The sequence below is a fragment of the Brienomyrus brachyistius genome, chromosome 16 (genome assembly GCF_023856365.1).
Source record: "Brienomyrus brachyistius isolate T26 chromosome 16, BBRACH_0.4, whole genome shotgun sequence".
NCBI lineage: Eukaryota > Metazoa > Chordata > Actinopteri > Osteoglossiformes > Mormyridae > Brienomyrus > Brienomyrus brachyistius.
The window spans coordinates 844,424-870,069 of NC_064548.1; the positions used below are offsets into that span (position 1 = coordinate 844,424).

The following is a 25,646-nucleotide window of genomic DNA, read 5'->3' on the forward strand; positions in this document are numbered from 1 at the left end:
AAGGTCCCAGAGTTCTTGTGCTTCAAGCACTTCAATTTATAAATACTCCGTTTATCTTAACAGTTGTGTGAAATGAGCTGTCATCACTCCGTTTTTGCTTTAGCAATTTTTCCGGTCTTTCCGCGGAAAGCCGGTCTCGTGTGTTTGCATGGGTGGTTCAGTGGTAGAATTCTCGCCTGCCACGCGGGAGGCCCGGGTTCGATTCCCGGCCAATGCAAAGCGGCTCTTTTAATAACTGTACACTCAGTACTGAACTCCAGCTAATTCAGTCTCATCTAAAAACAGGTACTCCACATTTCTGCTCAACCCCTGGCAAGCGGAGCCCTGAGGCTGGCTCATTACAGTTCCCCTAGCTAAAATCTACACAGAGGCATCTCAGCTTCACACTTCTGACCGCCTTCTTGCCCATCCTTGCATCTGTGCACTTTCTCACACATTCCACTGTCTGACATATTGTCTTTGTTGAGCAACAGTCTCGTGTTAGCTTGAGAAGAGCCTCTCACCTGACTCGTGTACCGTACTATGGCTTAAAATCGGACACTTCTCATAGCTTGCTGCTGCTCCAGGTTGACATTCACTGCATGTGGCTCAGGTGGGGAGATGGGCTCCAAAGAAAGAGGCAGAAAACGGCAAGAGTGGAGCTCACAGTTGTGCCGGAATAGCTCAGTTGGGAGAGCGTTAGACTGAAGATCTAAAGGTCCCTGATTCAATCCCGGGTTCTGGCAGCACGTGACGTGAGTCTTGGAGCTCGTCTCCGCCTTGGGCTGCAATGTACCGGCTGGTTCCATGGTGTAATGGTCAGCACTCTGGGCTCTGAATCCAGCGATCCGAGTTCAAATCACGGTGGGACCTGTCATGGGCTCAGTTTTGCGCCCCAAGGCGCACTCTTGCCCAAAAACGTTTCTTTTGCACTTTTTGCATGTGGTGTAGCCGACCTTTTCTGCCGCTTGGCCGGTTAGCTCAGCTGCTTAGAGCGTGGTGCTAATAACGCCAAGGTCATGGGTTCGATCCCCATACGGGCCACGCTTTTTCTTTCTCCCGGTGGTCGGAGTGCTTGGAGATCAGAGGTAAGGAAAATGAAAGTGTCCGACGTGATTATAAGATCACAGTTGTGCCAGATTCACCTGCGTCGTGGTGAGAAAAAGAAATGGAGGATACACGCATTTCTCTTAGCTGACAATTCTGCAGCAAGTGGACTGGCAAAGTTTACGTCTACATACACAATTTGCTCAAAGAGCGTAGTAGTTCTTGAAGAAAAATCCAACCCGCACTGTAAAACCATGCTGCCTTCTGGTGTTGTTTACAACTTTCTGATGGAACGAGCTTTTTTGGAGGCATTTATTGGAAAAGTCGACGGAGTTGTCAAGCATCCCGAAGCAGCACTTCCACTAGAAGGTCCCAGAGTTCTTGTGCTTCAAGCACTTCAATTTATAAATACTCCGTTGATCTTAACAGTTGTGTGAAATGAGCTGTCATCACTCCGTTTTTGCTTTAGCAATTTTTCCGGTCTTTCCGCGGAAAGCCGGTCTCGTGTGTTTGCATGGGTGGTTCAGTGGTAGAATTCTCGCCTGCCACGCGGGAGGCCCGGGTTCGATTCCCGGCCAATGCAAAGCGGCTCTTTTAATAACTGTACACTCAGTACTGAACTCCAGCTAATTCAGTCTCATCTAAAACAGGTACTCCGCATTCCTGCTCAACCCCTGGCAAGCGGAGCCCTGAGGCTGGCTCATTACAGTTCCCCTAGCTAAAATCTACACAGAGGCATCTCAGCTTCACACTTCTGACCGCCTTCTTGCCCATCCTTGCATCTGTGCACTTTCTCACACATTCCACTGTCTGACATATTGTCTTTGTTGAGCAACAGTCTCGTGTTAGCTTGAGAAGAGCCTCTCACCTGACTCGTGTACCGTACTATGGCTTAAAATCGGACACTTCTCATAGCTTGCTGCTGCTCCAGGTTGACATTCACTGCATGTGGCTCAGGTGGGGAGATGGGCTCCAAAGAAAGAGGCAGAAAACGGCAAGAGTGGAGCTCACAGTTGTGCCGGAATAGCTCAGTTGGGAGAGCGTTAGACTGAAGATCTAAAGGTCCCTGATTCAATCCCGGGTTCTGGCAGCACGTGACGTGAGTCTTGGAGCTCGTCTCCGCCTTGGGCTGCAATGTACCGGCTGGTTCCATGGTGTAATGGTCAGCACTCTGGGCTCTGAATCCAGCGATCCGAGTTCAAATCTCGGTGGGACCTGTCATGGGCTCAGTTTTGCGCCCCAAGGCGCACTCTTGCCCAAAAACGTTTCTTTTGCACTTTTTGCATGTGGTGTAGCCGACCTTTTCTGCCGCTTGGCCGGTTAGCTCAGCTGGTTAGAGCGTGGTGCTAATAACGCCAAGGTCATGGGTTCGATCCCCATACGGGCCACGCTTTCTCTTTCTCCCGGTGGTCGGAGTGCTTGGAGATCAGAGGTAAGGAAAATGAAAGTGGCCGACGCGATTATAAGAACACAGTCGTGCCAGATTCACCTGCGTCGTGGTGAGAAAAAGAAATGGAGGATACACGCATTTCTCTTAGCTGACAATTCTGCAGCAAGTGGACTGGCAAAGTGTACGTCTACATACACAATTTGCTCAAAGAGCGTAGTAGTTCTTGAAGAAAAATCCAACCCGCACTGTAAAACCATGCTGCCTTCTGGTGTTGTTTACAAGTTTCTGATGGAACGAGCTTTTTTGAAGGCATTTACTGGAAAAGTCGACGGAGTTGTCAAGCATCCCGAAGCAGCACTTCCACTAGAAGGTCCCAGAGTTCTTGTGCTTCAAGCACTTCAATTTATAAATACTCCGTTGATCTTAACAGTTGTGTGAAATGAGCTGTCATCACTCCGTTTTTGCTTTAGCAATTTTTCCGGTCTTTCGGCAGAAAGCCGGTCTCGTGTGTTTGCATGGGTGGTTCAGTGGTAGAATTCTCGCCTGCCACGCGGGAGGCCCGGGTTCGATTCCCGGCCAATGCAAAGCGGCTCTTTTAATAACTGTACACTCAGCGCTGAACTCCAGCTAATTCAGTCTTATCTCAAGACAGGTACTCCACATTTCCGCTCAACCCCTGGCAAGCGGAGCCCTGAGGCTGGCTCATTACAGTTCCCCTAGCTAAAAACTACACAGAGGCATCTCAGCTTCACACTTCTGACCGCCTTCTTGCCCATCCTTGCATCTGTGCACTTTCTCACACATTCCACTGTCTGACATATTGTCTTTGTTGAGCAACAGTCTCGTGTTAGCTTGAGAAGAGCCTCTCACCTGACTCGTGTACTGTACTATGGCTTAAAATCGGACACTTCTCATAGCTTGCTGCTGCTCCAGGTTGACATTCACTGCATGTGGCTCAGGTGGGGAGATGGGCTCCAAAGAAAGAGGCAGAAAACGGCAAGAGTGGAGCTCACGGTTGTGCCGGAATAGCTCAGTTGGGAGAGCGTTAGACTGAAGATCTAAAGGTCCCTGGTTCAATCCCGGGTTCTGGCAGCACGTGACGTGAGTCTTGGAGCTCGTCTCCGCCTTGGGCTGCAATGAACCCGCTGGTTCCATGGTGTAATGGTTAGCACTCTGGGCTCTGAATCCAGCGATCCGAGTTCAAATCTCGGTGGGACCTGTCATGGGCTCAGTTTTGCGCCCCAAGGCGCACTCTTGCCCAAAAACGTTTCTTTTGCACTTTTTGCATGTGGTGTAGCCAACCTTTTCTGCCGCTTGGCCGGTTAGCTCAGCTGCTTAGAGCGTGGTGCTAATAACGCCAAGGTCATGGGTTCGATCCCCATACGGGCCACGCTTTTTCTTTCTCCCGGTGGTCGGAGTGCTTGGAGATCAGAGGTAAGGAAAATGAAAGTGTCCGACGTGATTATAAGATCACAGTCGTGCCAGATTCACCTGCGTCGTGGTGAGAAAAAGAAATGGAGGATACACGCATTTCTCTTAGTTGACAATTCTGCAGCAAGTGGACTGGCAAAGTGTACGTCTACATACACAATTTGCTCAAAGAGCGTAGTAGTTCTTGAAGAAAAATCCAACCCGCACTGTAAAACCATGCTGCCTTCTGGTGTTGTTTACAAGTATCTGATGGAACGAGCTTTTTTGGAGGCATTTATTGGAAAAGTCGACGGAGTTGTCAAGCATCCCGAAGCAGCACTTCCACTAGAAGGTCCCAGAGTTCTTGTGCTTCAAGCACTTCAATTTATAAATACTCCGTTGATCTTAACAGTTGTGTGAAATGAGCTGTCATCACTCCGTTTTTGCTTTAGCAATTTTTCCGGTCTTTCCGCGGAAAGCCGGTCTCGTGTGTTTGCATGGGTGGTTCAGTGGTAGAATTCTCGCCTGCCACGCGGGAGGCCCGGGTTCGATTCCCGGCCAATGCAAAGCGGCTCTTTTAATAACTGTACACTCAGCGCTGAACTCCAGCTAATTCAGTCTTATCTCAAGACAGGTACTCCACATTTCCGCTCAACCCCTGGCAAGCGGAGCCCTGAGGCTGGCTCATTACAGTTCCCCTAGCTAAAAACTACACAGAGGCATCTCAGCTTCACACTTCTGACCGCCTTCTTGCCCATCCTTGCATCTGTGCACTTTCTCACACATTCCACTGTCTGACATATTGTCTTTGTTGAGCAACAGTCTCGTGTTAGCTTGAGAAGAGCCTCTCACCTGACTCGTGTACCGTACTATGGCTTAAAATCGGACACTTCTCATAGCTTGCTGCTGCTCCAGGTTGACATTCACTGCATGTGGCTTAGGTGGGGAGATGGGCTCCAAAGAAAGAGGCAGAAAACGGCAAGAGTGGAGCTCACAGTTGTGCCGGAATAGCTCAGTTGGGAGAGCGTTAGACTGAAGATCTAAAGGTCCCTGGTTCAATCCCGGGTTCTGGCAGCACGTGACGTGAGTCTTGGAGCTCGTCTCCGCCTTGGGCTGCAATGTACCCGCTGGTTCCATGGTGTAATGGTTAGCGCTCTGAATCCAGCGATCCGAGTTCAAATCTCGGTGGGACCTGTCATGGGCTCAGTTTTGCGCCCCAAGGCGCACTCTTGCCCAAAAACGTTTCTTTTGCACTTTTTGCATGTGGTGTAGCCGACCTTTTCTGCCGCTTGGCCGGTTAGCTCAGCTGGTTAGAGCGTGGTGCTAATAACGCCAAGGTCATGGGTTCGATCCCCATACGGGCCACGCTTTCTCTTTCTCCCGGTGGTCGGAGTGCTTGGAGATCAGAGGTAGGGAAAATAAAAGTGTCCGACGTGATTATAAGAACACATTCGTGCCAGATTCACCTGCGTCGTGGTGAGAAAACGAAATGGAGGATACACGCATTTCTCTTAGCTGACAATTCTGCAGCAAGTGGACTGGCAAAGTGTACGTCTACATACACAATTTGCTCAAAGAGCGTAGTAGTTCTTGAAGAAAAATCCAACCCGCACTGTAAAACCATGCTGCCTTCTGGTGTTGTTTACAAGTATCTGATGGAACGAGCTTTTTTGGAGGCATTTATTGGAAAAGTCGACGGAGTTGTCAAGCATCCCGAAGCAGCACTTCCACTAGAAGGTCCCAGAGTTCTTGTGCTTCAAGCACTTCAATTTATAAATACTCCGTTGATCTTAACAGTTGTGTGAAATGAGCTGTCATCACTCCGTTTTTGCTTTAGCAATTTTTCCGGTCTTTCCGCGGAAAGCCGGTCTCGTGTGTTTGCATGGGTGGTTCAGTGGTAGAATTCTCGCCTGCCACGCGGGAGGCCCGGGTTCGATTCCCGGCCAATGCAAAGCGGCTCTTTTAATAACTGTACACTCAGCGCTGAACTCCAGCTAATTCAGTCTTATCTCAAGACAGGTACTCCACATTTCCGCTCAACCCCTGGCAAGCGGAGCCCTGAGGCTGGCTCATTACAGTTCCCCTAGCTAAAAACTACACAGAGGCATCTCAGCTTCACACTTCTGACCGCCTTCTTGCCCATCCTTGCATCTGTGCACTTTCTCACACATTCCACTGTCTGACATATTGTCTTTGTTGAGCAACAGTCTCGTGTTAGCTTGAGAAGAGCCTCTCACCTGACTCGTGTACCGTACTATGGCTTAAAATCGGACACTTCTCATAGCTTGCTGCTGCTCCAGGTTGACATTCACTGCATGTGGCTCAGGTGGGGAGATGGGCTCCAAAGAAAGAGGCAGAAAACGGCAAGAGTGGAGCTCACGGTTGTGCCGGAATAGCTCAGTTGGGAGAGCGTTAGACTGAAGATCTAAAGGTCCCTGGTTCAATCCCGGGTTCTGGCAGCACGTGACGTGAGTCTTGGAGCTCGTCTCCGCCTTGGGCTGCAATGTACCCGCTGGTTCCATGGTGTAATGGTTAGCACTCTGGGCTCTGAATCCAGCGATCCGAGTTCAAATCTCGGTGGGACCTGTCATGGGCTCAGTTTTGCGCCCCAAGGCGCACTCTTGCCCAAAAACGTTTCTTTTGCACTTTTTGCATGTGGTGTAGCGGACCTTTTCTGCCGCTTGGCCGGTCAGCTCAGCTGGTTAGAGCGTGGTGCTAATAACACCAAGGTCATGGGTTCGATCCCCATACGGGCCACGCTTTCTCTTTCTCCCGGTGGTCGGAGTGCTTGGAGATCAGAGGTAGGGAAAATGAAAGTGTCCGACGTGATGATAATGTAACCCACTTAAAGTGAGCAGGACCAAGGGTGTCGTGGTTCTCCAGTCCTATAGATGGCACTGTCTTTAATTCGGTTGAGCTTTTTTATCGCTATCGCCCCGGTTAACTGAGTTGTCTCTCTGATCGCGGGAAAAAAAAAGAAAGGGAGAGATAAGAGAAGCGGCTGCAGGTGAAAAAGCTGATTTATGCATCAGGTGAGAGAAGAGAAAGAAAGAAAGAAAAAAAAGGGTTTATGTTTAAAAGTAAATTTTAATTATTGTCATTGATAAGTGCACCAGAAGCGCTCGTGTTGCATTATCTAGTTGGGTTAACTTTCGAGCGATTCTCCGATTGGATTTCTTTTCTTTTCTTTGTTATATTCTGCGACATGTGATGGCGAGCCACCGATTCTACGTATTAGAGCTGTGAAGTGCCCAGCTACGTTCGAAACCAGTCAGCCTACCTCCCAGTCGGCGGATGCAGTTTTCTCCTGGGCGCAGATAAGATAGATGAGATCTCCTAATATATTTCTTTGTTTTATTTGTAAACTACTTGGTTAGTATTTTTATATATGTATACCAGAGAATTTAAAGTGAACTGAACTGCATATGTTCTGACGGACTATTGTAGGGAGGGAGGAATTGTTTATTCTTATTTCATTCTTATTTCATTGTTCCGAACGTGATTCTCATTCTCGTGGAATATTGTTAATAAAAAATTGTTACTGTTTTTCCCTGTCGACTAGTGGTTGTGACCAATTCACTCCGAGAGTTGAACCTAGACCTAATTACTGACCCAGATATTAAAAGCCCACATTACGGCAACGTTAAAGTGTGGGGGTGATATTAACCTTGGTTACATAGAACACTTTGTGGCGAGCCAGCCAGGAGTGTTTTGGGCACAATCAAGCTAGTCATTCCCATTTCAATGTGTTGTAATAGATATTGATACGTAAGTGAATTTATTTTATTGTTTTAATTGATATATTTTTCTTTTTTTTTGCAAAATAATTTATCTATACTGGGTAAATTGATTCCTGTTTCAGACATGGATATTCAACGGGTGTATGGTATTAGTACAGAGCAGTCAATTGCTTTGGTTGGCACCTCCCAAACTGCTAAGGAAGATGACATCGCTGCAACTTTACAAAGCTCAGGCAACAGTAGTAGTGCTGATGACGGTGTCGATTCTGATCATAGTGTGACACCCCTGATTCAAAGATCTAAAAAGACACTTGGCTATAGAGAGCCCCTCCCACCCCGGAAGGCTCTTCCACCAGCGAAGACGGGATTAAATCCTGTAGCGAAGGAGAGTGTTGCTCCCATCAGAGCTGAAACGTTAGACGATGAGGTGATAAACCCGCCAGAAGTGAGGCGTATTATTGTCGAACATGTAATAAAAACTGATGTCCCTACTCAAAATCAATCCAAATGGCTACGCCCCTTCTCTGGTAGATCACCTAAGCCGCCGGGCGAGGTTGATTTTGAAACATGGCTGCTCCATATAGAGTTGATGTTCCAAGACCCCGTCCCTATAGAAGTACAGCGGAGGAAAATACTAGAGAGTTTACTTCCCCCAGCCTCAGATGTTGTGAGGCAGTTAGGCTCCTCTGCTCACCCCAGGGACTACATGAGGCTATTGGAGTCTGCTTATGGTCTCGTGGAGGATGGTGAAGAGATATTTGCCAAATTCCTGAACACAAACCAGGACCCAGGTGAGAAAGGATCTAGTTTTCTGCAGAGGTTGCAAGTATTACTCAATACTGCAGTGAAAAGGAATGGAGTAAGACCATCAGAAGTCAACCGTCACCTGATAAAGCAGTTCAAGCGTGGCTGTTGGGACCATGATCTTGTCCTTCGGCTAGAGCTGAAAACGGACGAGTCTCTTGACTTTGCTGAACTTTTGATGCAGCTGAGGACAGAGGAAGACAAAAGAGCTACTAAACTGGATCGTATGCGCCACCATTTGGGGGTTTCCAAAGCAAAGTCCTCAGTGAATACGCAATCTGTAGCTGATTTCTTGTGCCTCTCTGACCGCAATGCAGGTATACTACAAGCATACATCTCTGAGACCGAGAGCTTAAGGAAACAGGTTGCAGAGCTGAAAATTCAGCTCAATGCCAAGGTATCCAAGAGAGAGAGGAGGCGTGAAGCAATAGCCCCTGAAGCCAGCAAGGATACATGCACACCCAGAGCTGAAGCACAGACTGACCAAGTGACTCCCCAGGCTACACCTAGAGCTCAGCCCAAGGCCTGGTTCTGTTTTAGGTGTGGAGAAGATGGCCATATTGCCAGAACATGCGAAAACTCCATCAATAAGGTTGCTGTTGATCGTAAATATAAGGAACTGAAAGCCAAGCAAGGTGAGTGGAAGGCAAGGCAGGTCTCCCCTTTAAACTGGACCAGGCTCCGGTAGAGGGACATACTGGGGCCTATGAAGGGAAGAATAGTCCCAGAGGTGAGTGGAAGAACCGGAAATTCAACTGTCATTCCATCAGGCCTTATAAAGATGAATTCATGAGTGGGTTAGTTGGATCTAAATCATCGGTTAATATTACTGTTGGAGGAGTCCAATGTGAGTGTCTCATTGACACGGGCTCACAAGTGACCACAATTTCCAAGTCATTTCATGACACCCATTTAGCCTCTTATCCAGTTGGCCCCTTGGGTAACCTCCTTGAAATAGAGGGAGCAGCAGGACAGAGAGTGCCCTATCTGGGCTATATTGAAATTGACATTCTTTTTCCCGAAGATTTTACAGGAAAGCCGGAGGTAGTCAGCACGCTGGCTCTCATCGTTCCTGATTCCAGAGCCACCATTCAGTTCCCTGTTCTGATTGGCACTAATGCACTGGATGTTTTGTATGAAGGTTTCGATGAAGGGACAAGTGAGTCGGTCCTTGAGAACTGCACATATGCTGTGTTGATCCAGCACCTGCGTAGCCTGTATAAGAACAAAAGTCGGGGAAATGGCAAGGTGGGTAAGGTCAAACTTCAATGCAAAAGAAGCATAGTTATCCCAGCAGGTCAGAAAATGGTGTTGGATGGATATACGAGGAATGTCAATAGTCTTCCCGGTGTTCCCTTATTGGTTGATCTCTCCACTCATTCATGCTTACCAAATGGGTTGACCTTTTACAGTTATATCATGTCAAGCCCCAGATGGACCTCATTTAAAGTACCCATTTTACTCAAGAATGAAACGACACGTGATGTGACAGTGCCAGCACAGGGTACCTTGGCAGAACTCATAGTTCCGTTCTCTGTTTGTCCACTTACCCCCTTGATGAGTGGAGATCAAGCTGAAAATCGGGCAGCACAGTCCACTAGCGCAACTACATGTTACACAGTACACTCAGCGGCTCTAGGAGACGCCATCACTTTTGATTTCAGTGAATCCCCCCTCTCACCGGAGTGGAAGCAGAGAGTTACAAGAAGGTTGAACTCAATTCCTGAAGTCTTTGCAAAGGATGACCTTAACTATGGCCATACGACTGCAGTCAAGCACAAGATCCGCCTTTCAGATCCAACTCCCTTTAAGCAGAGGGCAAGACCTATCCACCCATCTGATTATGAAGCTGTGCGGCTCCACTTGAAAGAGCTGTATGATGCTAACATCATAAGGGAATCTGAAAGCCCATTTGCTTCACCAGTTGTAGTAGTGAAAAAGAAAAATGGCAAGATTCGACTTTGCATTGATTACAGGAAATTGAACGCTCAGACAATCAGGGATGCCTACGCCTTACCAAACATTGAGGAAACCTTTACAGCTCTGACAGGATCGAGGTGGTTTTCTGTCATGGACTTGAAATCGGGGTTTTATCAGGTAGAGATGGAAGAGGAGGACAAACCCAAAACAGCCTTTGTCACTCCCATGGGATTTTGGGAATTTAATAGGATGCCGCAAGGGGTAACTAATGCTCCAAGCACATTTCAGAGGGTTATGGAAAAATGTATGGGCTCCTCAAATTTCAAGGAAGTTTTAGTTTTCCTAGATGACCTCATTGTGTTCTCTGCTACCCTTGAGGAACATGAGGAGAGGCTCATGCGAGTCCTGAACCGACTAAAAGAGTTTGGTCTCAAGTTGTCACCTGAAAAATGTCATTTCTTTATGAAGTCAGTAAGATACTTGGGACATGTTGTCTCGGAAAATGGTGTAGAAACTGACCCTGACAAGATTTCTGCGCTCACCACTTGGCCCAGGCCCAACAACATCAAGGAGCTGAAGTCCTTCCTTGGGTTTGCAGGGTATTATCGAAGATTTATCAGGGACTTCTCTAAAATTGTGAGGCCTCTTAATGATCTAACTGCTGGTTATATTCCTGCAAGAAGAAAATGCAAAACTAAGTCTTTCCTTAACACTGACCTTAAGTCACCATTTGCTGAGAGGTGGACAGCTGAGTGCGAGCAGGCATTCAGAATTCTCATTGAGAAGCTCACAACTGCTCCAATCCTCGGTTTTGCCAATCCTAAGCTGCCATATATTTTACATACAGATGCCAGTCTTAGTGGCCTTGGGGCGGCTCTGTATCAGCAACAAGATGGGAAGATGAGGGTCATTGCTTATGCCAGTAGGGGATTATCAAATTGTGAGAGGAGGTACCCTACTCACAAGCTGGAGTTTCTTGCCCTTAAGTGGGCAATTACTGACAAATTATCTGACTATCTTTATGGGGCTGAGTTTGTTGTCATTACTGATAACAACCCCTTGACCTACGTGTTAACATCTGCCAAACTTGATGCTGCAGGCCATCGGTGGCTAGCAGCCCTGTCCAATTTCAATTTCAGCATCCAGTATAGGGCTGGTAAAAGAAATCAAGATGCAGATGGCTTATCTAGGCGCCCGCATGACTTGGATGAGACAGACTACAGTGTTAAAGCTGAAGATGATAGGGTGCTCCAGTTCTTGTCAAAGATCCTACAGGAGGAGAGTGGGGCCACTTTTCCAAAAGAAGCGATCAATGCTGTTTGCCAGAGACACGAGGTAGACAAGGCTTTCAGTACAGAGGACAAGAATAATCACTCATCCGTTATTGTCGAATCCCTTGCCATGGATGTAAGTGCCATCCCAGCTGAGTTTACCCATGCTGATTTACTTTCAGGGTCCAGTACCCTTCCCAGAATTTCACAGCAGGAGTGGGCTGTTGAACAGAGAGCTGATCCAGCAATCAGCAGGGTCATTGACATTATCACTACAGGAAAACGTCTGTCCTACCGTACTAGACAGAATGAAGAAAGGGAAGTCCAACTCATGCTTCGAGTCCAGGATCAACTTGTAATTGAAAATGCTGTTCTTTACAGGAGGAGGATGAATAGGGGTGAAACAATTTTCCAGCTAGTTCTCCCCAGGAAGTATCGTGAGAGAGCTTTGGAAGGTCTCCATGATCTAGTAGGACACATGGGGTTTGAGAGGACTATAGATCTTGTCCGTGCGCGTTTCTATTGGCCAAAGATGTCCAAGGATGTGGATGAGAAGTTGAGGACTTGTGAAAGATGTGTACGACGTAAGGCTAAGGCTGAGAGAACTGCTCGTCTTGTAAATATTAGGACCAGCAGACCACTTGAGCTGGTCTGCATGGACTACCTGACTTTGGAACCTGATAGTCATGGCACAAAGAACATCCTGGTCATAACCGACCATTTTACTAAATATGCTATCGCAGTTCCCACCTCAGACCAGAAGGCCAAGACGGTAGCTAAGACATTATGGAACAGCTTCTTCATTCACTATGGCATACCCGAACGACTACATAGTGACCAAGGACGAGATTTTGAGTCGGCTGTAATCAAAGACCTGTGTCAGTTGTTGGGAATTAAGAAAACGAGGACTACTCCTTACCACCCACGTGGCAATCCTGTGGAGAGGTTTAACCGAACACTCTTGGAAATGCTTGGGACTCTTGAGGAGGAGAATAAAGTCAGGTGGCGGGACTACGTACAACCTTTGGTTCACGCTTATAATTGCACCAAAAATGATACTACAGGCTTTTCTCCTTATCAATTAATGTTTGGGAGACAGCCAAGCCTTCCTATCGATGTGGCTTTCGGACTCAACCCAGAAAGACAGAGTAGGGTTACTCACACTGATTTTGTGAAGAGGCTCAAGGAAAGTCTACGTGAGAGTTACAAGCTTGCAGTAGAGCATAGTGATAGAACCGCTCAGAAAAACAAGGAGAGGTATGACCTGAAGGTAAGAGAGACTATCCTGGATGAGGGAGACCGTGTCCTTGTCAAAAATGTTGGGGTACGGGGTAAACACAAGATAGCTGATCGTTGGAGTCGAACTGTGTACAGAATAGTTAAACGTATCAATGATTCTCCTGTCTATGTCATCACTCCTGTTAATGCTGATGGCCCTATTAGGACATTGCATCGTGACCTGCTCTTGCCTTGTGGCTTCTTAACTTCATCCACTGAAGCTGAAGTAGCTCAGCCAAAGCAGAAGAGAGAGACAGTGAAACCTGCTCAGAGTTCAACACCTGAGGGGAATGAAGAGCTAGAACATCCACGTGAGAGTGAGGAAGATGATTACTACTGTCCAGGGGACGTGCGGAAGGAGATGACGTTCCCGACAGTTACTGTTGTACATGAAATCCCTCAAACGTACTCCACATCCTCTTCACGTGGACAGTGGACCACACTGAGCCATGGGGACTCCAGATTGAGCCCGGAAGCTGAGGTGTTCCAACCCTCAAGGGACTGGCAATTGGAATGTCGTGAGGGCAAAGTTCCTAACTCCTCTGGAGGGAAGCCTGAAGGAGGTGGCGTTCCATCGGTTGATCAAGAGGATTCACCCGCCAGGATGAGCTCTGGAGTAGAGGATAATGCTGTGACTCAAGTCATACCTGAAGGCGAGATCACAAAAGTTTATGTGCATGGAGACGGAAAGGAGCTGGTGGGAGAAGAAGGACTTAACGACCTACTTAAAGGACATGAGCCTGAAGATACTAGAGGGAGCTTTACTGAAGAGCAGGGAGCAACGACAGTGAGGAGATCAACCAGATGTAGGGTAGAACCCGATCGACTTACTTACCAATCACTAGGAAATCCCTTGACCTTAGTCATGCACTCCATATTGAATGGTCTTGACCAGGCCTTTGCAAAGGTTTTAGACCTACCACAGACATTTCAGTTTTCGCCGCCTTTAGAGGTTGGTCGAGTGACTACTGTGTAAGTGGATAATGAGTACATGCCGGGACGCATGCACATTTAGAGGGGGTGGATGTAACCCACTTAAAGTGAGCAGGACCAAGGGTGTCGTGGTTCTCCAGTCCTATAGATGGCACTGTCTTTAATTCGGTTGAGCTTTTTTATCGCTATCGCCCGGGTTAACTGAGTTGTCTCTCTGATCGCGGGAAAAAAAAAGAAAGGGAGAGATAAGAGAAGCGGCTGCAGGTGAAAAAGCTGATTTATGCATCAGGTGAGAGAAGAGAAAGAAAGAAAGAAAAAAAAGGGTTTATGTTTAAAAGTAAATTTTAATTATTGTCATTGATAAGTGCACCAGAAGCGCTCGTGTTGCATTATCTAGTTGGGTTAACTTTCGAGCGATTCTCCGATTGGATTTCTTTTCTTTTCTTTGTTATATTCTGCGACATGTGATGGCGAGCCACCGATTCTACGTATTAGAGCTGTGAAGTGCCCAGCTACGTTCGAAACCAGTCAGCCTACCTCCCAGTCGGCGGATGCAGTTTTCTCCTGGGCGCAGATAAGATAGATGAGATCTCCTAATATATTTCTTTGTTTTATTTGTAAACTACTTGGTTAGTATTTTTATATATGTATACCAGAGAATTTAAAGTGAACTGAACTGCATATGTTCTGACGGACTATTGTAGGGAGGGAGGAATTGTTTATTCTTATTTCATTCTTATTTCGTTGTTCCGAACGTGATTGTCATTCTCGTGGAATATTGTTAATAAAAAATTGTTACTGTTTTTCCCTGTCGACTAGTGGTTGTGACCAATTCACTCCGAGAGTTGAACCTAGACCTAATTACTGACCCAGATATAAAAAGCCCACATTACGGCAACGTTAAAGTGTGGGGGTGATATTAACCTTGGTTACAATAAGAACACAGTCGTGCCAGATTCACCTGCGTCGTGGTGAGAAAAAGAAATGGAGGATACACGCATTTCTCTTAGCTGACAATTCTGCAGCAAGTGGACTGGCAAAGTGTACGTCTACATACACAATTTGCTCAAAGAGCGTAGTAGTACTTGAAGAAAAATCCAACCCGCACTGTAAAACCATGCTGCCTTCTGGTGTTGTTTACAAGTATCTGATGGAACGAACTTTTTTGGAGGCATTTATTGGAAAAGTCGACGGAGTTGTCAAGCATCCCGAAGCAGCACTTCCACTAGAAGGTCCCAGAGTTCTTGTGCTTCAAGCACTTCAATTTATAAATACTCCGTTGATCTTAACAGTTGTGTGAAATGAGCTGTCATCACTCCGTTTTTGCTTTAGCAATTTTTCCGGTCTTTCGGCGGAAAGCCGGTCTCTTGTGTTTGCATGGGTGGTTCAGTGGTAGAATTCTCGCCTGCCACGCGGGAGGCCCGGGTTCGATTCCCGGCCAATGCAAAGCGGCTCTTTTAATAACTGTACACTCAGCGCTGAACTCCAGCTAATTCAGTCTTATCTCAAGACAGGTACTCCACATTTCCGCTCAACCCCTGGCAAGCGGAGCCCTGAGGCTGGCTCATTACAGTTCCCCTAGCTAAAAACTACACAGAGGCATCTCAGCTTCACACTTCTGACCGCCTTCTTGCCCATCCTTGCATCTGTGCACTTTCTCACACATTCCACTGTCTGACATATTGTCTTTGTTGAGCAACAGTCTCGTGTTAGCTTGAGAAGAGCCTCTCACCTGACTCGTGTACCGTACTATGGCTTAAAATCGGACACTTCTCATAGCTTGCTGCTGCTCCAGGTTGACATTCACTGCATGTGGCTCAGGTGGGGAGATGGGCTCCAAAGAAAGAGGCAGAAAACGGCAAGAGCATAGCTCACGGTTGTGCCGGAATAGCTCAGTTGGGAGAGCGTTAGACTGAAGATCTAAAGGTCCCTGGTTCAATCACGGGTTCTGGCAGCACGTGACGTGAGTCTTGGAGCTCGTCTCCGCCTTGGGCTGCGATGTACCCGCTGGTTCCATGGTGTAATGGTTAGCACTCTGGGCTCTGAATCCAGCGATCCGAGTTCAAATCTCGGTGGGACCTGTCATGGGCTCAGTTTTGCGCCCCAAGGCGCACTCTTGCCCAAAAACGTTTCTTTTGCACTTTTTGCATGTGGTGTAGCCGACCTTTTCTGCCGCTTGGCCGGTTAGCTCAGCTGGTTAGAGCGTGGTGCTAATAACGCCAAGGTCGTGGGTTCGATCCCCATACGGGCCACGCTTTGTCTTTCTCCCGGTGGTCAGAGTGCTTGGAGATCAGAGGTAAGGAAAATGAAAGTGTCCGACGTGATTATAAGAACACAGTCGTGCCAGATTCACCTGCGTCGTGGTGAGAAAAAGAAATGGAGGATACACGCATTTCTCTTAGCTGACAATTCTGCAGCAAGTGGACTGGCAAAGTGTACGTCTACATACACAATTTGCTCAAAGAGCGTAGTAGTACTTGAAGAAAAATCCAACCCGCACTGTAAAACCATGCTGCCTTCTGGTGTTGTTTACAAGTATCTGATGGAACGAACTTTTTTGGAGGCATTTATTGGAAAAGTCGACGGAGTTGTCAAGCATCCCGAAGCAGCACTTCCACTAGAAGGTCCCAGAGTTCTTGTGCTTCAAGCACTTCAATTTATAAATACTCCGTTGATCTTAACAGTTGTGTGAAATGAGCTGTCATCACTCCGTTTTTGCTTTAGCAATTTTTCCGGTCTTTCGGCGGAAAGCCGGTCTCTTGTGTTTGCATGGGTGGTTCAGTGGTAGAATTCTCGCCTGCCACGCGGGAGGCCCGGGTTCGATTCCCGGCCAATGCAAAGCGGCTCTTTTAATAACTGTACACTCAGCGCTGAACTCCAGCTAATTCAGTCTTATCTCAAGACAGGTACTCCACATTTTCGCTCAACCCCTGGCAAGCGGAGCCCTGAGGCTGGCTCATTACAGTTCCCCTAGCTAAAAACTACACAGAGGCATCTCAGCTTCACACTTCTGACCGCCTTCTTGCCCATCCTTGCATCTGTGCACTTTCTCACACATTCCACTGTCTGACATATTGTCTTTGTTGAGCAACAGTCTCGTGTTAGCTTGAGAAGAGCCTCTCACCTGACTCGTGTACCGTACTATGGCTTAAAATCGGACACTTCTCATAGCTTGCTGCTGCTCCAGGTTGACATTCACTGCATGTGGCTCAGGTGGGGAGATGGGCTCCAAAGAAAGAGGCAGAAAACGGCAAGAGCATAGCTCACGGTTGTGCCGGAATAGCTCAGTTGGGAGAGCGTTAGACTGAAGATCTAAAGGTCCCTGGTTCAATCACGGGTTCTGGCAGCACGTGACGTGAGTCTTGGAGCTCGTCTCCGCCTTGGGCTGCGATGTACCCGCTGGTTCCATGGTGTAATGGTTAGCACTCTGGGCTCTGAATCCAGCGATCCGAGTTCAAATCTCGGTGGGACCTGTCATGGGCTCAGTTTTGCGCCCCAAGGCGCACTCTTGCCCAAAAACGTTTCTTTTGCACTTTTTGCATGTGGTGTAGCCGACCTTTTCTGCCGCTTGGCCGGTTAGCTCAGCTGGTTAGAGCGTGGTGCTAATAACGCCAAGGTCGTGGGTTCGATCCCCATACGGGCCACGCTTTGTCTTTCTCCCGGTGGTCAGAGTGCTTGGAGATCAGAGGTAAGGAAAATGAAAGTGTCCGACGTGATTATAAGAACACAGTCGTGCCAGATTCACCTGCGTCGTGGTGAGAAAAAGAAATGGAGGATACACGCATTTCTCTTAGCTGACAATTCTGCAGCAAGTGGACTGGCAAAGTGTACGTCTACATACACAATTTGCTCAAAGAGCGTAGTAGTACTTGAAGAAAAATCCAACCCGCACTGTAAAACCATGCTGCCTTCTGGTGTTGTTTACAAGTATCTGATGGAACGAACTTTTTTGGAGGCATTTATTGGAAAAGTCGACGGAGTTGTCAAGCATCCCGAAGCAGCACTTCCACTAGAAGGTCCCAGAGTTCTTGTGCTTCAAGCACTTCAATTTATAAATACTCCGTTGATCTTAACAGTTGTGTGAAATGAGCTGTCATCACTCCGTTTTTGCTTTAGCAATTTTTCCGGTCTTTCGGCGGAAAGCCGGTCTCTTGTGTTTGCATGGGTGGTTCAGTGGTAGAATTCTCGCCTGCCACGCGGGAGGCCCGGGTTCGATTCCCGGCCAATGCAAAGCGGCTCTTTTAATAACTGTACACTCAGCGCTGAACTCCAGCTAATTCAGTCTTATCTCAAGACAGGTACTCCACATTTTCGCTCAACCCCTGGCAAGCGGAGCCCTGAGGCTGGCTCATTACAGTTCCCCTAGCTAAAAACTACACAGAGGCATCTCAGCTTCACACTTCTGACCGCCTTCTTGCCCATCCTTGCATCTGTGCACTTTCTCACACATTCCACTGTCTGACATATTGTCTTTGTTGAGCAACAGTCTCGTGTTAGCTTGAGAAGAGCCTCTCACCTGACTCGTGTACCGTACTATGGCTTAAAATCGGACACTTCTCATAGCTTGCTGCTGCTCCAGGTTGACATTCACTGCATGTGGCTCAGGTGGGGAGATGGGCTCCAAAGAAAGAGGCAGAAAACGGCAAGAGCATAGCTCACGGTTGTGCCGGAATAGCTCAGTTGGGAGAGCGTTAGACTGAAGATCTAAAGGTCCCTGGTTCAATCACGGGTTCTGGCAGCACGTGACGTGAGTCTTGGAGCTCGTCTCCGCCTTGGGCTGCGATGTACCCGCTGGTTCCATGGTGTAATGGTTAGCACTCTGGGCTCTGAATCCAGCGATCCGAGTTCAAATCTCGGTGGGACCTGTCATGGGCTCAGTTTTGCGCCCCAAGGCGCACTCTTGCCCAAAAACGTTTCTTTTGCACTTTTTGCATGTGGTGTAGCCGACCTTTTCTGCCGCTTGGCCGGTTAGCTCAGCTGGTTAGAGCGTGGTGCTAATAACGCCAAGGTCATGGGTTCGATCCCCATACGGGCCATGCTTTCTCTTTCTCCCGGTGGTCGGAGTGCTTGGAGATCAGAGGTAAGGAAAATGAAAGTGTCCGACGTGATTATAAGAACACAGTCGTGCCAGATTCACCTGCGTCGTGGTGAGAAAAAGAAATGGAGGATACACGCATTTCTCTTAGCTGACAATTCTGCAGCAAGTGGACTGGCAAAGTGTACGTCTACATACACAATTTGCTCAAAGAGCGTAGTAGTACTTGAAGAAAAATCCAACCCGCACTGTAAAACCATGCTGCCTTCTGGTGTTGTTTACAAGTATCTGATGGAACGAACTTTTTTGGAGGCATTTATTGGAAAAGTCGACGGAGTTGTCAAGCATCCCGAAGCAGCACTTCCACTAGAAGGTCCCAGAGTTCTTGTGCTTCAAGCACTTCAATTTATAAATACTCCGTTGATCTTAACAGTTGTGTGAAATGAGCTGTCATCACTCCGTTTTTGCTTTAGCAATTTTTCCACTCTTTCAGCGGAAAGCCGGTCTCGTGTGTTTGCATGGGTGGTTCAGTGGTAGAATTCTCGCCTGCCACGCGGGAGGCCCGGGTTCAATTCCCGGCCAATGCAAAGCGGCTCTTTTAATAACTGTACACTCAGCGCTGAACTCCAGCTAATTCAGTCTTATCTCAAGACAGGTACTCCACATTTTCGCTCAACCCCTGGCAAGCGGAGCCCTGAGGCTGGCTCATTACAGTTCCCCTAGCTAAAAACTACACAGAGGCATCTCAGCTTCACACTTCTGACCGCCTTCTTGCCCATCCTTGCATCTGTGCACTTTCTCACACATTCCACTGTCTGACATATTGTCTTTGTTGAGCAACAGTCTCGTGTTAGCTTGAGAAGAGCCTCTCACCTGACTCGTGTACCGTACTATGGCTTAAAATCGGACACTTCTCATAGCTTGCTGCTGCTCCAGGTTGACATTCACTGCATGTGGCTCAGGTGGGGAGATGGGCTCCAAAGAAAGAGGCAGAAAACGGCAAGAGTGGAGCTCACGGTTGTGCCGGAATAGCTCAGTTGGGAGAGCGTTAGACTGAAGATCTAAAGGTCCCTGGTTCAATCACGGGTTCTGGCAGCACGTGACGTGAGTCTTGGAGCTCGTCTCCGCCTTGGGCTGCGATGTACCCGCTGGTTCCATGGTGTAATGGTTAGCACTCTGGGCTCTGAATCCAGCGATCCGAGTTCAAATCTCGGTGGGACCTGTCATGGGCTCAGTTTTGCGCCCCAAGGCGCACTCTTGCCCAAAAACGTTTCTTTTGCACTTTTTGCATGTGGTGTAGCCGACCTTTTCTGCCGCTTGGCCGGTTAGCTCAGCTGGTTAGAGCGTGGTGCTAATAACGCCAAGGTCATGGGTTCGATCCCCATACGGGCCATGCTTTGTCTTTCTCCCGGTGGTCGGAGTGCTTGGAGATCAGAGGTAAGGAAAATGAAAGTGTCCTACGTGATTATAAGAACACAGTCGTGCCAGATTCACCTGCGTCGTGGTGAGAAAATGAAATGGAGGATACACGCATTTCTCTTAGCTGACAATTCTGCAGCAAGTGGACTGGCAAAGTGTACGTCTACATACACAATTTGCTCAAAGAGCGTAGTAGTACTTGAAGAAAAATCCAACCCGCACTGTAAAACCATGCTGCCTTCTGGTGTTGTTTACAAGTATCTGATGGAACGAACTTTTTTGGAGGCATTTATTGGAAAAGTCGACGGAGTTGTCAAGCATCCCGAAGCAGCACTTCCACTAGAAGGTCCCAGAGTTCTTGTGCTTCAAGCACTTCAATTTATAAATACTCCGTTGATCTTAACAGTTGTGTGAAATGAGCTGTCATCACTCCGTTTTTGCTTTAGCAATTTTTCCGGTCTTTCGGCGGAAAGCCGGTCTCTTGTGTTTGCATGGGTGGTTCAGTAGTAGAATTCTCGCCTGCCACGCGGGAGGCCCGGGTTCGATTCCCGGCCAATGCAAAGCGGCTCTTTTAATAACTGTACACTCAGCGCTGAACTCCAGCTAATTCAGTCTTATCTCAAGACAGGTACTCCACATTTCCGCTCAACCCCTGGCAAGCGGAGCCCTGAGGCTGGCTCATTACAGTTCCCCTAGCTAAAAACTACACAGAGGCATCTCAGCTTCACACTTCTGACCGCCTTCTTGCCCATCCTTGCATCTGTGCACTTTCTCACACATTCCACTGTCTGACATATTGTCTTTGTTGAGCAACAGTCTCGTGTTAGCTTGAGAAGAGCCTCTCACCTGACTCGTGTACCGTACTATGGCTTAAAATCGGACACTTCTCATAGCTTGCTGCTGCTCCAGGTTGACATTCACTGCATGTGGCTCAGGTGGGGAGATGGGCTCCAAAGAAAGAGGCAGAAAACGGCAAGAGTGGAGCTCACGGTTGTGCCGGAATAGCTCAGTTGGGAGAGCGTTAGACTGAAGATCTAAAGGTCCCTGGTTCAATCACGGGTTCTGGCAGCACGTGACGTGAGTCTTGGAGCTCGTCTCCGCCTTGGGCTGCGATGTACCCGCTGGTTCCATGGTGTAATGGTTAGCACTCTGGGCTCTGAATCCAGCGATCCGAGTTCAAATCTCGGTGGGACCTGTCATGGGCTCAGTTTTGCGCCCCAAGGCGCACTCTTGCCCAAAAACGTTTCTTTTGCACTTTTTGCATGTGGTGTAGCCGACCTTTTCTGCCGCTTGGCCGGTTAGCTCAGCTGGTTAGAGCGTGGTGCTAATAACGCCAAGGTCATGGGTTAGATCCCCATACGGGCCATGCTTTCTCTTTCTCCCGGTGGTCGGAGTGCTTGGAGATCAGAGGTAAGGAAAATGAAAGTGTCCGACGTGATTATAAGAACACAGTCGTGCCAGATTCACCTGCGTCGTGGTGAGAAAAAGAAATGGAGGATACACGCATTTCTCTTAGCTGACAATTCTGCAGCAAGTGGACTGGCAAAGTGTACGTCTACATACACAATTTGCTCAAAGAGCGTAGTAGTACTTGAAGAAAAATCCAACCCGCACTGTAAAACCATGCTGCCTTCTGGTGTTGTTTACAAGTATCTGATGGAACGAACTTTTTTGGAGGCATTTATTGGAAAAGTCGACGGAGTTGTCAAGCATCCCGAAACAGCACTTCCACTAGAAGGTCCCAGAGTTCTTGTGCTTCAAGCACTTCAATTTATAAATACTCCGTTGATCTTAACAGTTGTGTGAAATGAGCTGTCATCACTCCGTTTTTGCTTTAGCAATTTTTCCGGTCTTTCGGCGGAAAGCCGGTCTCTTGTGTTTGCATGGGTGGTTCAGTGGTAGAATTCTCGCCTGCCACGCGGGAGGCCCGGGTTCGATTCCCGGCCAATGCAAAGCGGCTCTTTTAATAACTGTACACTCAGCGCTGAACTCCAGCTAATTCAGTCTTATCTCAAGACAGGTACTCCACATTTCGGCTCAACCCCTGGCAAGCGGAGCCCTGAGGCTGGCTCATTACAGTTCCCCTAGCTAAAAACTACACAGAGGCATCTCAGCTTCACACTTCTGACCGCCTTCTTGCCCATCCTTGCATCTGTGCACTTTCTCACACATTCCACTGTCTGACATATTGTCTTTGTTGAGCAACAGTCTCGTGTTAGCTTGAGAAGAGCCTCTCACCTGACTCGTGTACCGTACTATGGCTTAAAATCGGACACTTCTCATAGCTTGCTGCTGCTCCAGGTTGACATTCACTGCATGTGGCTCAGGTGGGGAGATGGGCTCCAAAGAAAGAGGCAGAAAACGGCAAGAGTGGAGCTCACGGTTGTGCCGGAATAGCTCAGTTGGGAGAGCGTTAGACTGAAGATCTAAAGGTCCCTGGTTCAATCCCGGGTTCTGGCAGCACGTGATGTGAGTCTTGGAGCTCGTCTCCGCCTTGGGCTGCGATGTACCCGCTGGTTCCATGGTGTAATGGTTAGCACTCTGGGCTCTGAATCCAGCGATCCGAGTTCAAATCTCGGTGGGACCTGTCATGGGCTCAGTTTTGCGCCCCAAGGCGCACTCTTGCCCAAAAACGTTTCTTTTGCACTTTTTGCATGTGGTGTAGCCGACCTTTTCTGCCGCTTGGCTGGTTAGCTCAGCTGGTTAGAGCGTGGTGCTAATAACGCCAAGGTCATGGGTTCGATCCCCATACGGGCCACGCTTTGTCTTTCTCCCGGTGGTCGGAGTGCTTGGAGATCAGAGGTAAGGAAAATGAAAGTGTCCGACGTGATTATAAGAACACAGTCGTGCCAGATTCACCTGCGTCGTGGTGAGAAAAAGAAATGGAGGATACACGCATTTCTCTTAGCTGACAATTCTGCAGCAAGTGGACTGGCAAAGTGTACGTCTACATACACAATTTGCTCAAAGAGCGTAGTAGTACTTGAAGAAAAATCCAACCCGCACTGTAAAACCATGCTGCCTTCTGGTGTTGTTTACAAGTATCTGATGGAACGAACTTTTTTGGAGGCATTTATTGGAAAAGTCGACGGAGTTGTCAAGCATCCCGAAGCAGCACTTCCACTAGAAGGTCCCAGAGTTCTTGTGCTTCAAGCACTTCAATTTATAAATACTCCGTTGATCTTAACAGTTGTGTGAAATGAGCTGTCATCACTCCGTTTTTGCTTTAGCAATTTTTCCGGTCTTTCGGCGGAAAGCCGGTCTCTTGTGTTTGCATGGGTGGTTCAGTGGTAGAATTCTTGCCTGCCACGCGGGAGGCCCGGGTTCGATTCCCGGCCAATGCAAAGCGGCTCTTTTAATAACTGTACACTCAGCGCTGAACTCCAGCTAATTCAGTCTTATCTCAAGACAGGTACTCCACATTTCCGCTCAACCCCTGGCAAGCGGAGCCCTGAGGCTGGCTCATTACAGTTCCCCTAGCTAAAAACTACACAGAGGCATCTCAGCTTCACACTTCTGACCGCCTTCTTGCCCATCCTTGCATCTGTGCACTTTCTCACACATTCCACTGTCTGACATATTGTCTTTGTTGAGCAACAGTCTCGTGTTAGCTTGAGAAGAGCCTCTCACCTGACTCGTGTACCGTACTATGGCTTAAAATCGGACACTTCTCATAGCTTGCTGCTGCTCCAGGTTGACATTCACTGCATGTGGCTCAGGTGGGGAGATGGGCTCCAAAGAAAGAGGCAGAAAACGGCAAGAGTGGAGCTCACGGTTGTGCCGGAATAGCTCAGTTGGGAGAGCGTTAGACTGAAGATCTAAAGGTCCCTGGTTCAATCCCGGGTTCTGGCAGCACGTGACATGAGTCTTGGAGCTCGTCTCCGCCTTGGGCTGCGATGTACCAGCTGGTTCCATGGTGTAATGGTTAGCACTCTGGGCTCTGAATCCAGCGATCCGAGTTCAAATCTCGGTGGGACCTGTCATGGGCTCAGTTTTGCGCCCCAAGGCGCACTCTTGCCCAAAAACGTTTCTTTTCCACTTTTTGCATGTGGTGTAGCCGACCTTTTCTGCCGCTTAGCCGGTTAGCTCAGCTGGTTAGAGCGTGGTGCTAATAACGCCAAGGTCATGGGTTCGATCCCCATACGGGCCACGCTTTCTCTTTCTCCCGGTGGTCGGAGTGCTTGGAGATCAGAGGTAGGGAAAATGAAAGTGTCCGACGTGATGATAAGAACACAGTCGTGCCAGATTCAACTGCGTCGTGGTGAGAAAAAGAAATGGAGGATACACGCATTTCTCTTAGCTGACAATTCTGCAGCAATTGGACTGGCAAAGTGTACGTCAACATACCCAATTTGCTCAAAGAGCGTAGTAGTTTTTGAAGAAAAATCCAACCCGCACTGTAAAACCATGCTGCCTTCTGGTGTTGTTTACAACTTTCTGATGAAACGAGCTTTTTTGGAGGCATTTATTGGAAAAGTCGACGGAGTTGTCAAGCATCCCGAAGCAGCACTTCCACTAGAAGGTCCCAGAGTTCTTGTGCTTCAAGCAATTCAATTTATAAATACTCCGTTGATCTTAACAGTTGTGTGAAATGAGCTGTTATCACTCCGTTTTTGCTTTAGCAATTTTTCCGGTCTTTTGGCGGAAAGCCAGTCTCGTGTGTTTGCATTGGTGGTTCAGTGGTAGAATTCTCGCCTGCCACGCGGGAGGCCCGGGTTCGATTCCCGGCCAATGCAAAGCGGCTCTTTTAATAACTGTACACTCAGCGCTGAACTCCAGCTAATTCAGTCTTATCTCAAGACAGGTACTCCACATTTCCGCTCAACCCCTGGCAAGCGGAGCCCTGAGGCTTGCTCATTACAGTTCCCCTAGCTAAAAACTACACAGAGGCATCTCAGCTTCACACTTCTGACCGCCTTCTTGCCCATCCTTGCATCTGTGCACTTTCTCACACATTCCACTGTCTGACATATTGTCTTTGTTGAGCAACAGTCTCGTGTTAGCTTGAGAAGAGCCTCTCACCTGACTCGTGTACCGTACTATGGCTTAAAATCGGACACTTCTCATAGCTTGCTGCTGCTCCAGGTTGACATTCACTGCATGTGGCTCAGGTGGGGAGATGGGCTCCAAAGAAAGAGGCAGAAAACGGAAAGAGTGGAGCTCACGGTTGTGCCGGAATAGCTCAGTTGGGCGAGCGTTAGACTGAAGATCTAAAGGTCCCTGGTTCAATCCCGGGTTCTGGCAGCACGTGACGTGAGTCTTGGAGCTCGTCTCCGCCTTGGGCTGCGATGTACCCGCTGGTTCCATGGTGTAATGGTTAGCACTCTGGGCTCTGAATCCAGCGATCCGAGTTCAAATCTCGGTGGGACCTGTCATGGGCTCAGTTTTGCGCCCCAAGGCGCACTCTTGCCCAAAAACGT

The 25,646-nt window shown here is 48.1% G+C and overlaps 21 non-coding genes across 21 annotated transcripts; all 21 read left to right on the top strand.

Annotated features, from left to right (window-relative positions):
- The first annotated feature begins 2,171 nt into the window (after positions 1–2,171).
- Positions 2,172–2,243, top strand: trnaq-cug (transfer RNA glutamine (anticodon CUG)). Its single transcript has one exon. It is a non-coding gene; the product is annotated as a tRNA-Gln (tRNA).
- A 97-nt stretch (positions 2,244–2,340) lies between these two features.
- Positions 2,341–2,414, top strand: trnai-aau (transfer RNA isoleucine (anticodon AAU)). Its single transcript has one exon. It is a non-coding gene; the product is annotated as a tRNA-Ile (tRNA).
- A 1,021-nt stretch (positions 2,415–3,435) lies between these two features.
- trnaf-gaa (transfer RNA phenylalanine (anticodon GAA)) lies at positions 3,436–3,508 on the top strand. The gene has a single exon. It is a non-coding gene; the product is annotated as a tRNA-Phe (tRNA).
- Positions 3,509–3,563: 55 nt separating this feature from the next.
- Positions 3,564–3,635, top strand: trnaq-cug (transfer RNA glutamine (anticodon CUG)). The gene has a single exon. It is a non-coding gene; the product is annotated as a tRNA-Gln (tRNA).
- Positions 3,636–4,827: 1,192 nt separating this feature from the next.
- trnaf-gaa (transfer RNA phenylalanine (anticodon GAA)) lies at positions 4,828–4,900 on the top strand. The gene has a single exon. It is a non-coding gene; the product is annotated as a tRNA-Phe (tRNA).
- A 217-nt stretch (positions 4,901–5,117) lies between these two features.
- On the top strand, positions 5,118–5,191 carry trnai-aau (transfer RNA isoleucine (anticodon AAU)). Its single transcript has one exon. It is a non-coding gene; the product is annotated as a tRNA-Ile (tRNA).
- A 1,021-nt stretch (positions 5,192–6,212) lies between these two features.
- trnaf-gaa (transfer RNA phenylalanine (anticodon GAA)) lies at positions 6,213–6,285 on the top strand. Its single transcript has one exon. It is a non-coding gene; the product is annotated as a tRNA-Phe (tRNA).
- Positions 6,286–6,340: 55 nt separating this feature from the next.
- Positions 6,341–6,412, top strand: trnaq-cug (transfer RNA glutamine (anticodon CUG)). The gene has a single exon. It is a non-coding gene; the product is annotated as a tRNA-Gln (tRNA).
- Positions 6,413–15,781: 9,369 nt separating this feature from the next.
- trnaq-cug (transfer RNA glutamine (anticodon CUG)) lies at positions 15,782–15,853 on the top strand. The gene has a single exon. It is a non-coding gene; the product is annotated as a tRNA-Gln (tRNA).
- A 1,320-nt stretch (positions 15,854–17,173) lies between these two features.
- Positions 17,174–17,245, top strand: trnaq-cug (transfer RNA glutamine (anticodon CUG)). The gene has a single exon. It is a non-coding gene; the product is annotated as a tRNA-Gln (tRNA).
- Positions 17,246–18,565: 1,320 nt separating this feature from the next.
- On the top strand, positions 18,566–18,637 carry trnaq-cug (transfer RNA glutamine (anticodon CUG)). The gene has a single exon. It is a non-coding gene; the product is annotated as a tRNA-Gln (tRNA).
- Positions 18,638–18,734: 97 nt separating this feature from the next.
- trnai-aau (transfer RNA isoleucine (anticodon AAU)) lies at positions 18,735–18,808 on the top strand. Its single transcript has one exon. It is a non-coding gene; the product is annotated as a tRNA-Ile (tRNA).
- A 1,149-nt stretch (positions 18,809–19,957) lies between these two features.
- On the top strand, positions 19,958–20,029 carry trnaq-cug (transfer RNA glutamine (anticodon CUG)). Its single transcript has one exon. It is a non-coding gene; the product is annotated as a tRNA-Gln (tRNA).
- A 97-nt stretch (positions 20,030–20,126) lies between these two features.
- trnai-aau (transfer RNA isoleucine (anticodon AAU)) lies at positions 20,127–20,200 on the top strand. The gene has a single exon. It is a non-coding gene; the product is annotated as a tRNA-Ile (tRNA).
- Positions 20,201–21,349: 1,149 nt separating this feature from the next.
- trnaq-cug (transfer RNA glutamine (anticodon CUG)) lies at positions 21,350–21,421 on the top strand. The gene has a single exon. It is a non-coding gene; the product is annotated as a tRNA-Gln (tRNA).
- Positions 21,422–22,613: 1,192 nt separating this feature from the next.
- On the top strand, positions 22,614–22,686 carry trnaf-gaa (transfer RNA phenylalanine (anticodon GAA)). The gene has a single exon. It is a non-coding gene; the product is annotated as a tRNA-Phe (tRNA).
- Positions 22,687–22,741: 55 nt separating this feature from the next.
- trnaq-cug (transfer RNA glutamine (anticodon CUG)) lies at positions 22,742–22,813 on the top strand. The gene has a single exon. It is a non-coding gene; the product is annotated as a tRNA-Gln (tRNA).
- Positions 22,814–24,005: 1,192 nt separating this feature from the next.
- On the top strand, positions 24,006–24,078 carry trnaf-gaa (transfer RNA phenylalanine (anticodon GAA)). Its single transcript has one exon. It is a non-coding gene; the product is annotated as a tRNA-Phe (tRNA).
- Positions 24,079–24,133: 55 nt separating this feature from the next.
- On the top strand, positions 24,134–24,205 carry trnaq-cug (transfer RNA glutamine (anticodon CUG)). The gene has a single exon. It is a non-coding gene; the product is annotated as a tRNA-Gln (tRNA).
- Positions 24,206–24,891: 686 nt separating this feature from the next.
- Positions 24,892–24,962, top strand: trnag-gcc (transfer RNA glycine (anticodon GCC)). Its single transcript has one exon. It is a non-coding gene; the product is annotated as a tRNA-Gly (tRNA).
- A 563-nt stretch (positions 24,963–25,525) lies between these two features.
- On the top strand, positions 25,526–25,597 carry trnaq-cug (transfer RNA glutamine (anticodon CUG)). Its single transcript has one exon. It is a non-coding gene; the product is annotated as a tRNA-Gln (tRNA).
- The last annotated feature ends 49 nt before the right edge of the window (positions 25,598–25,646 follow it).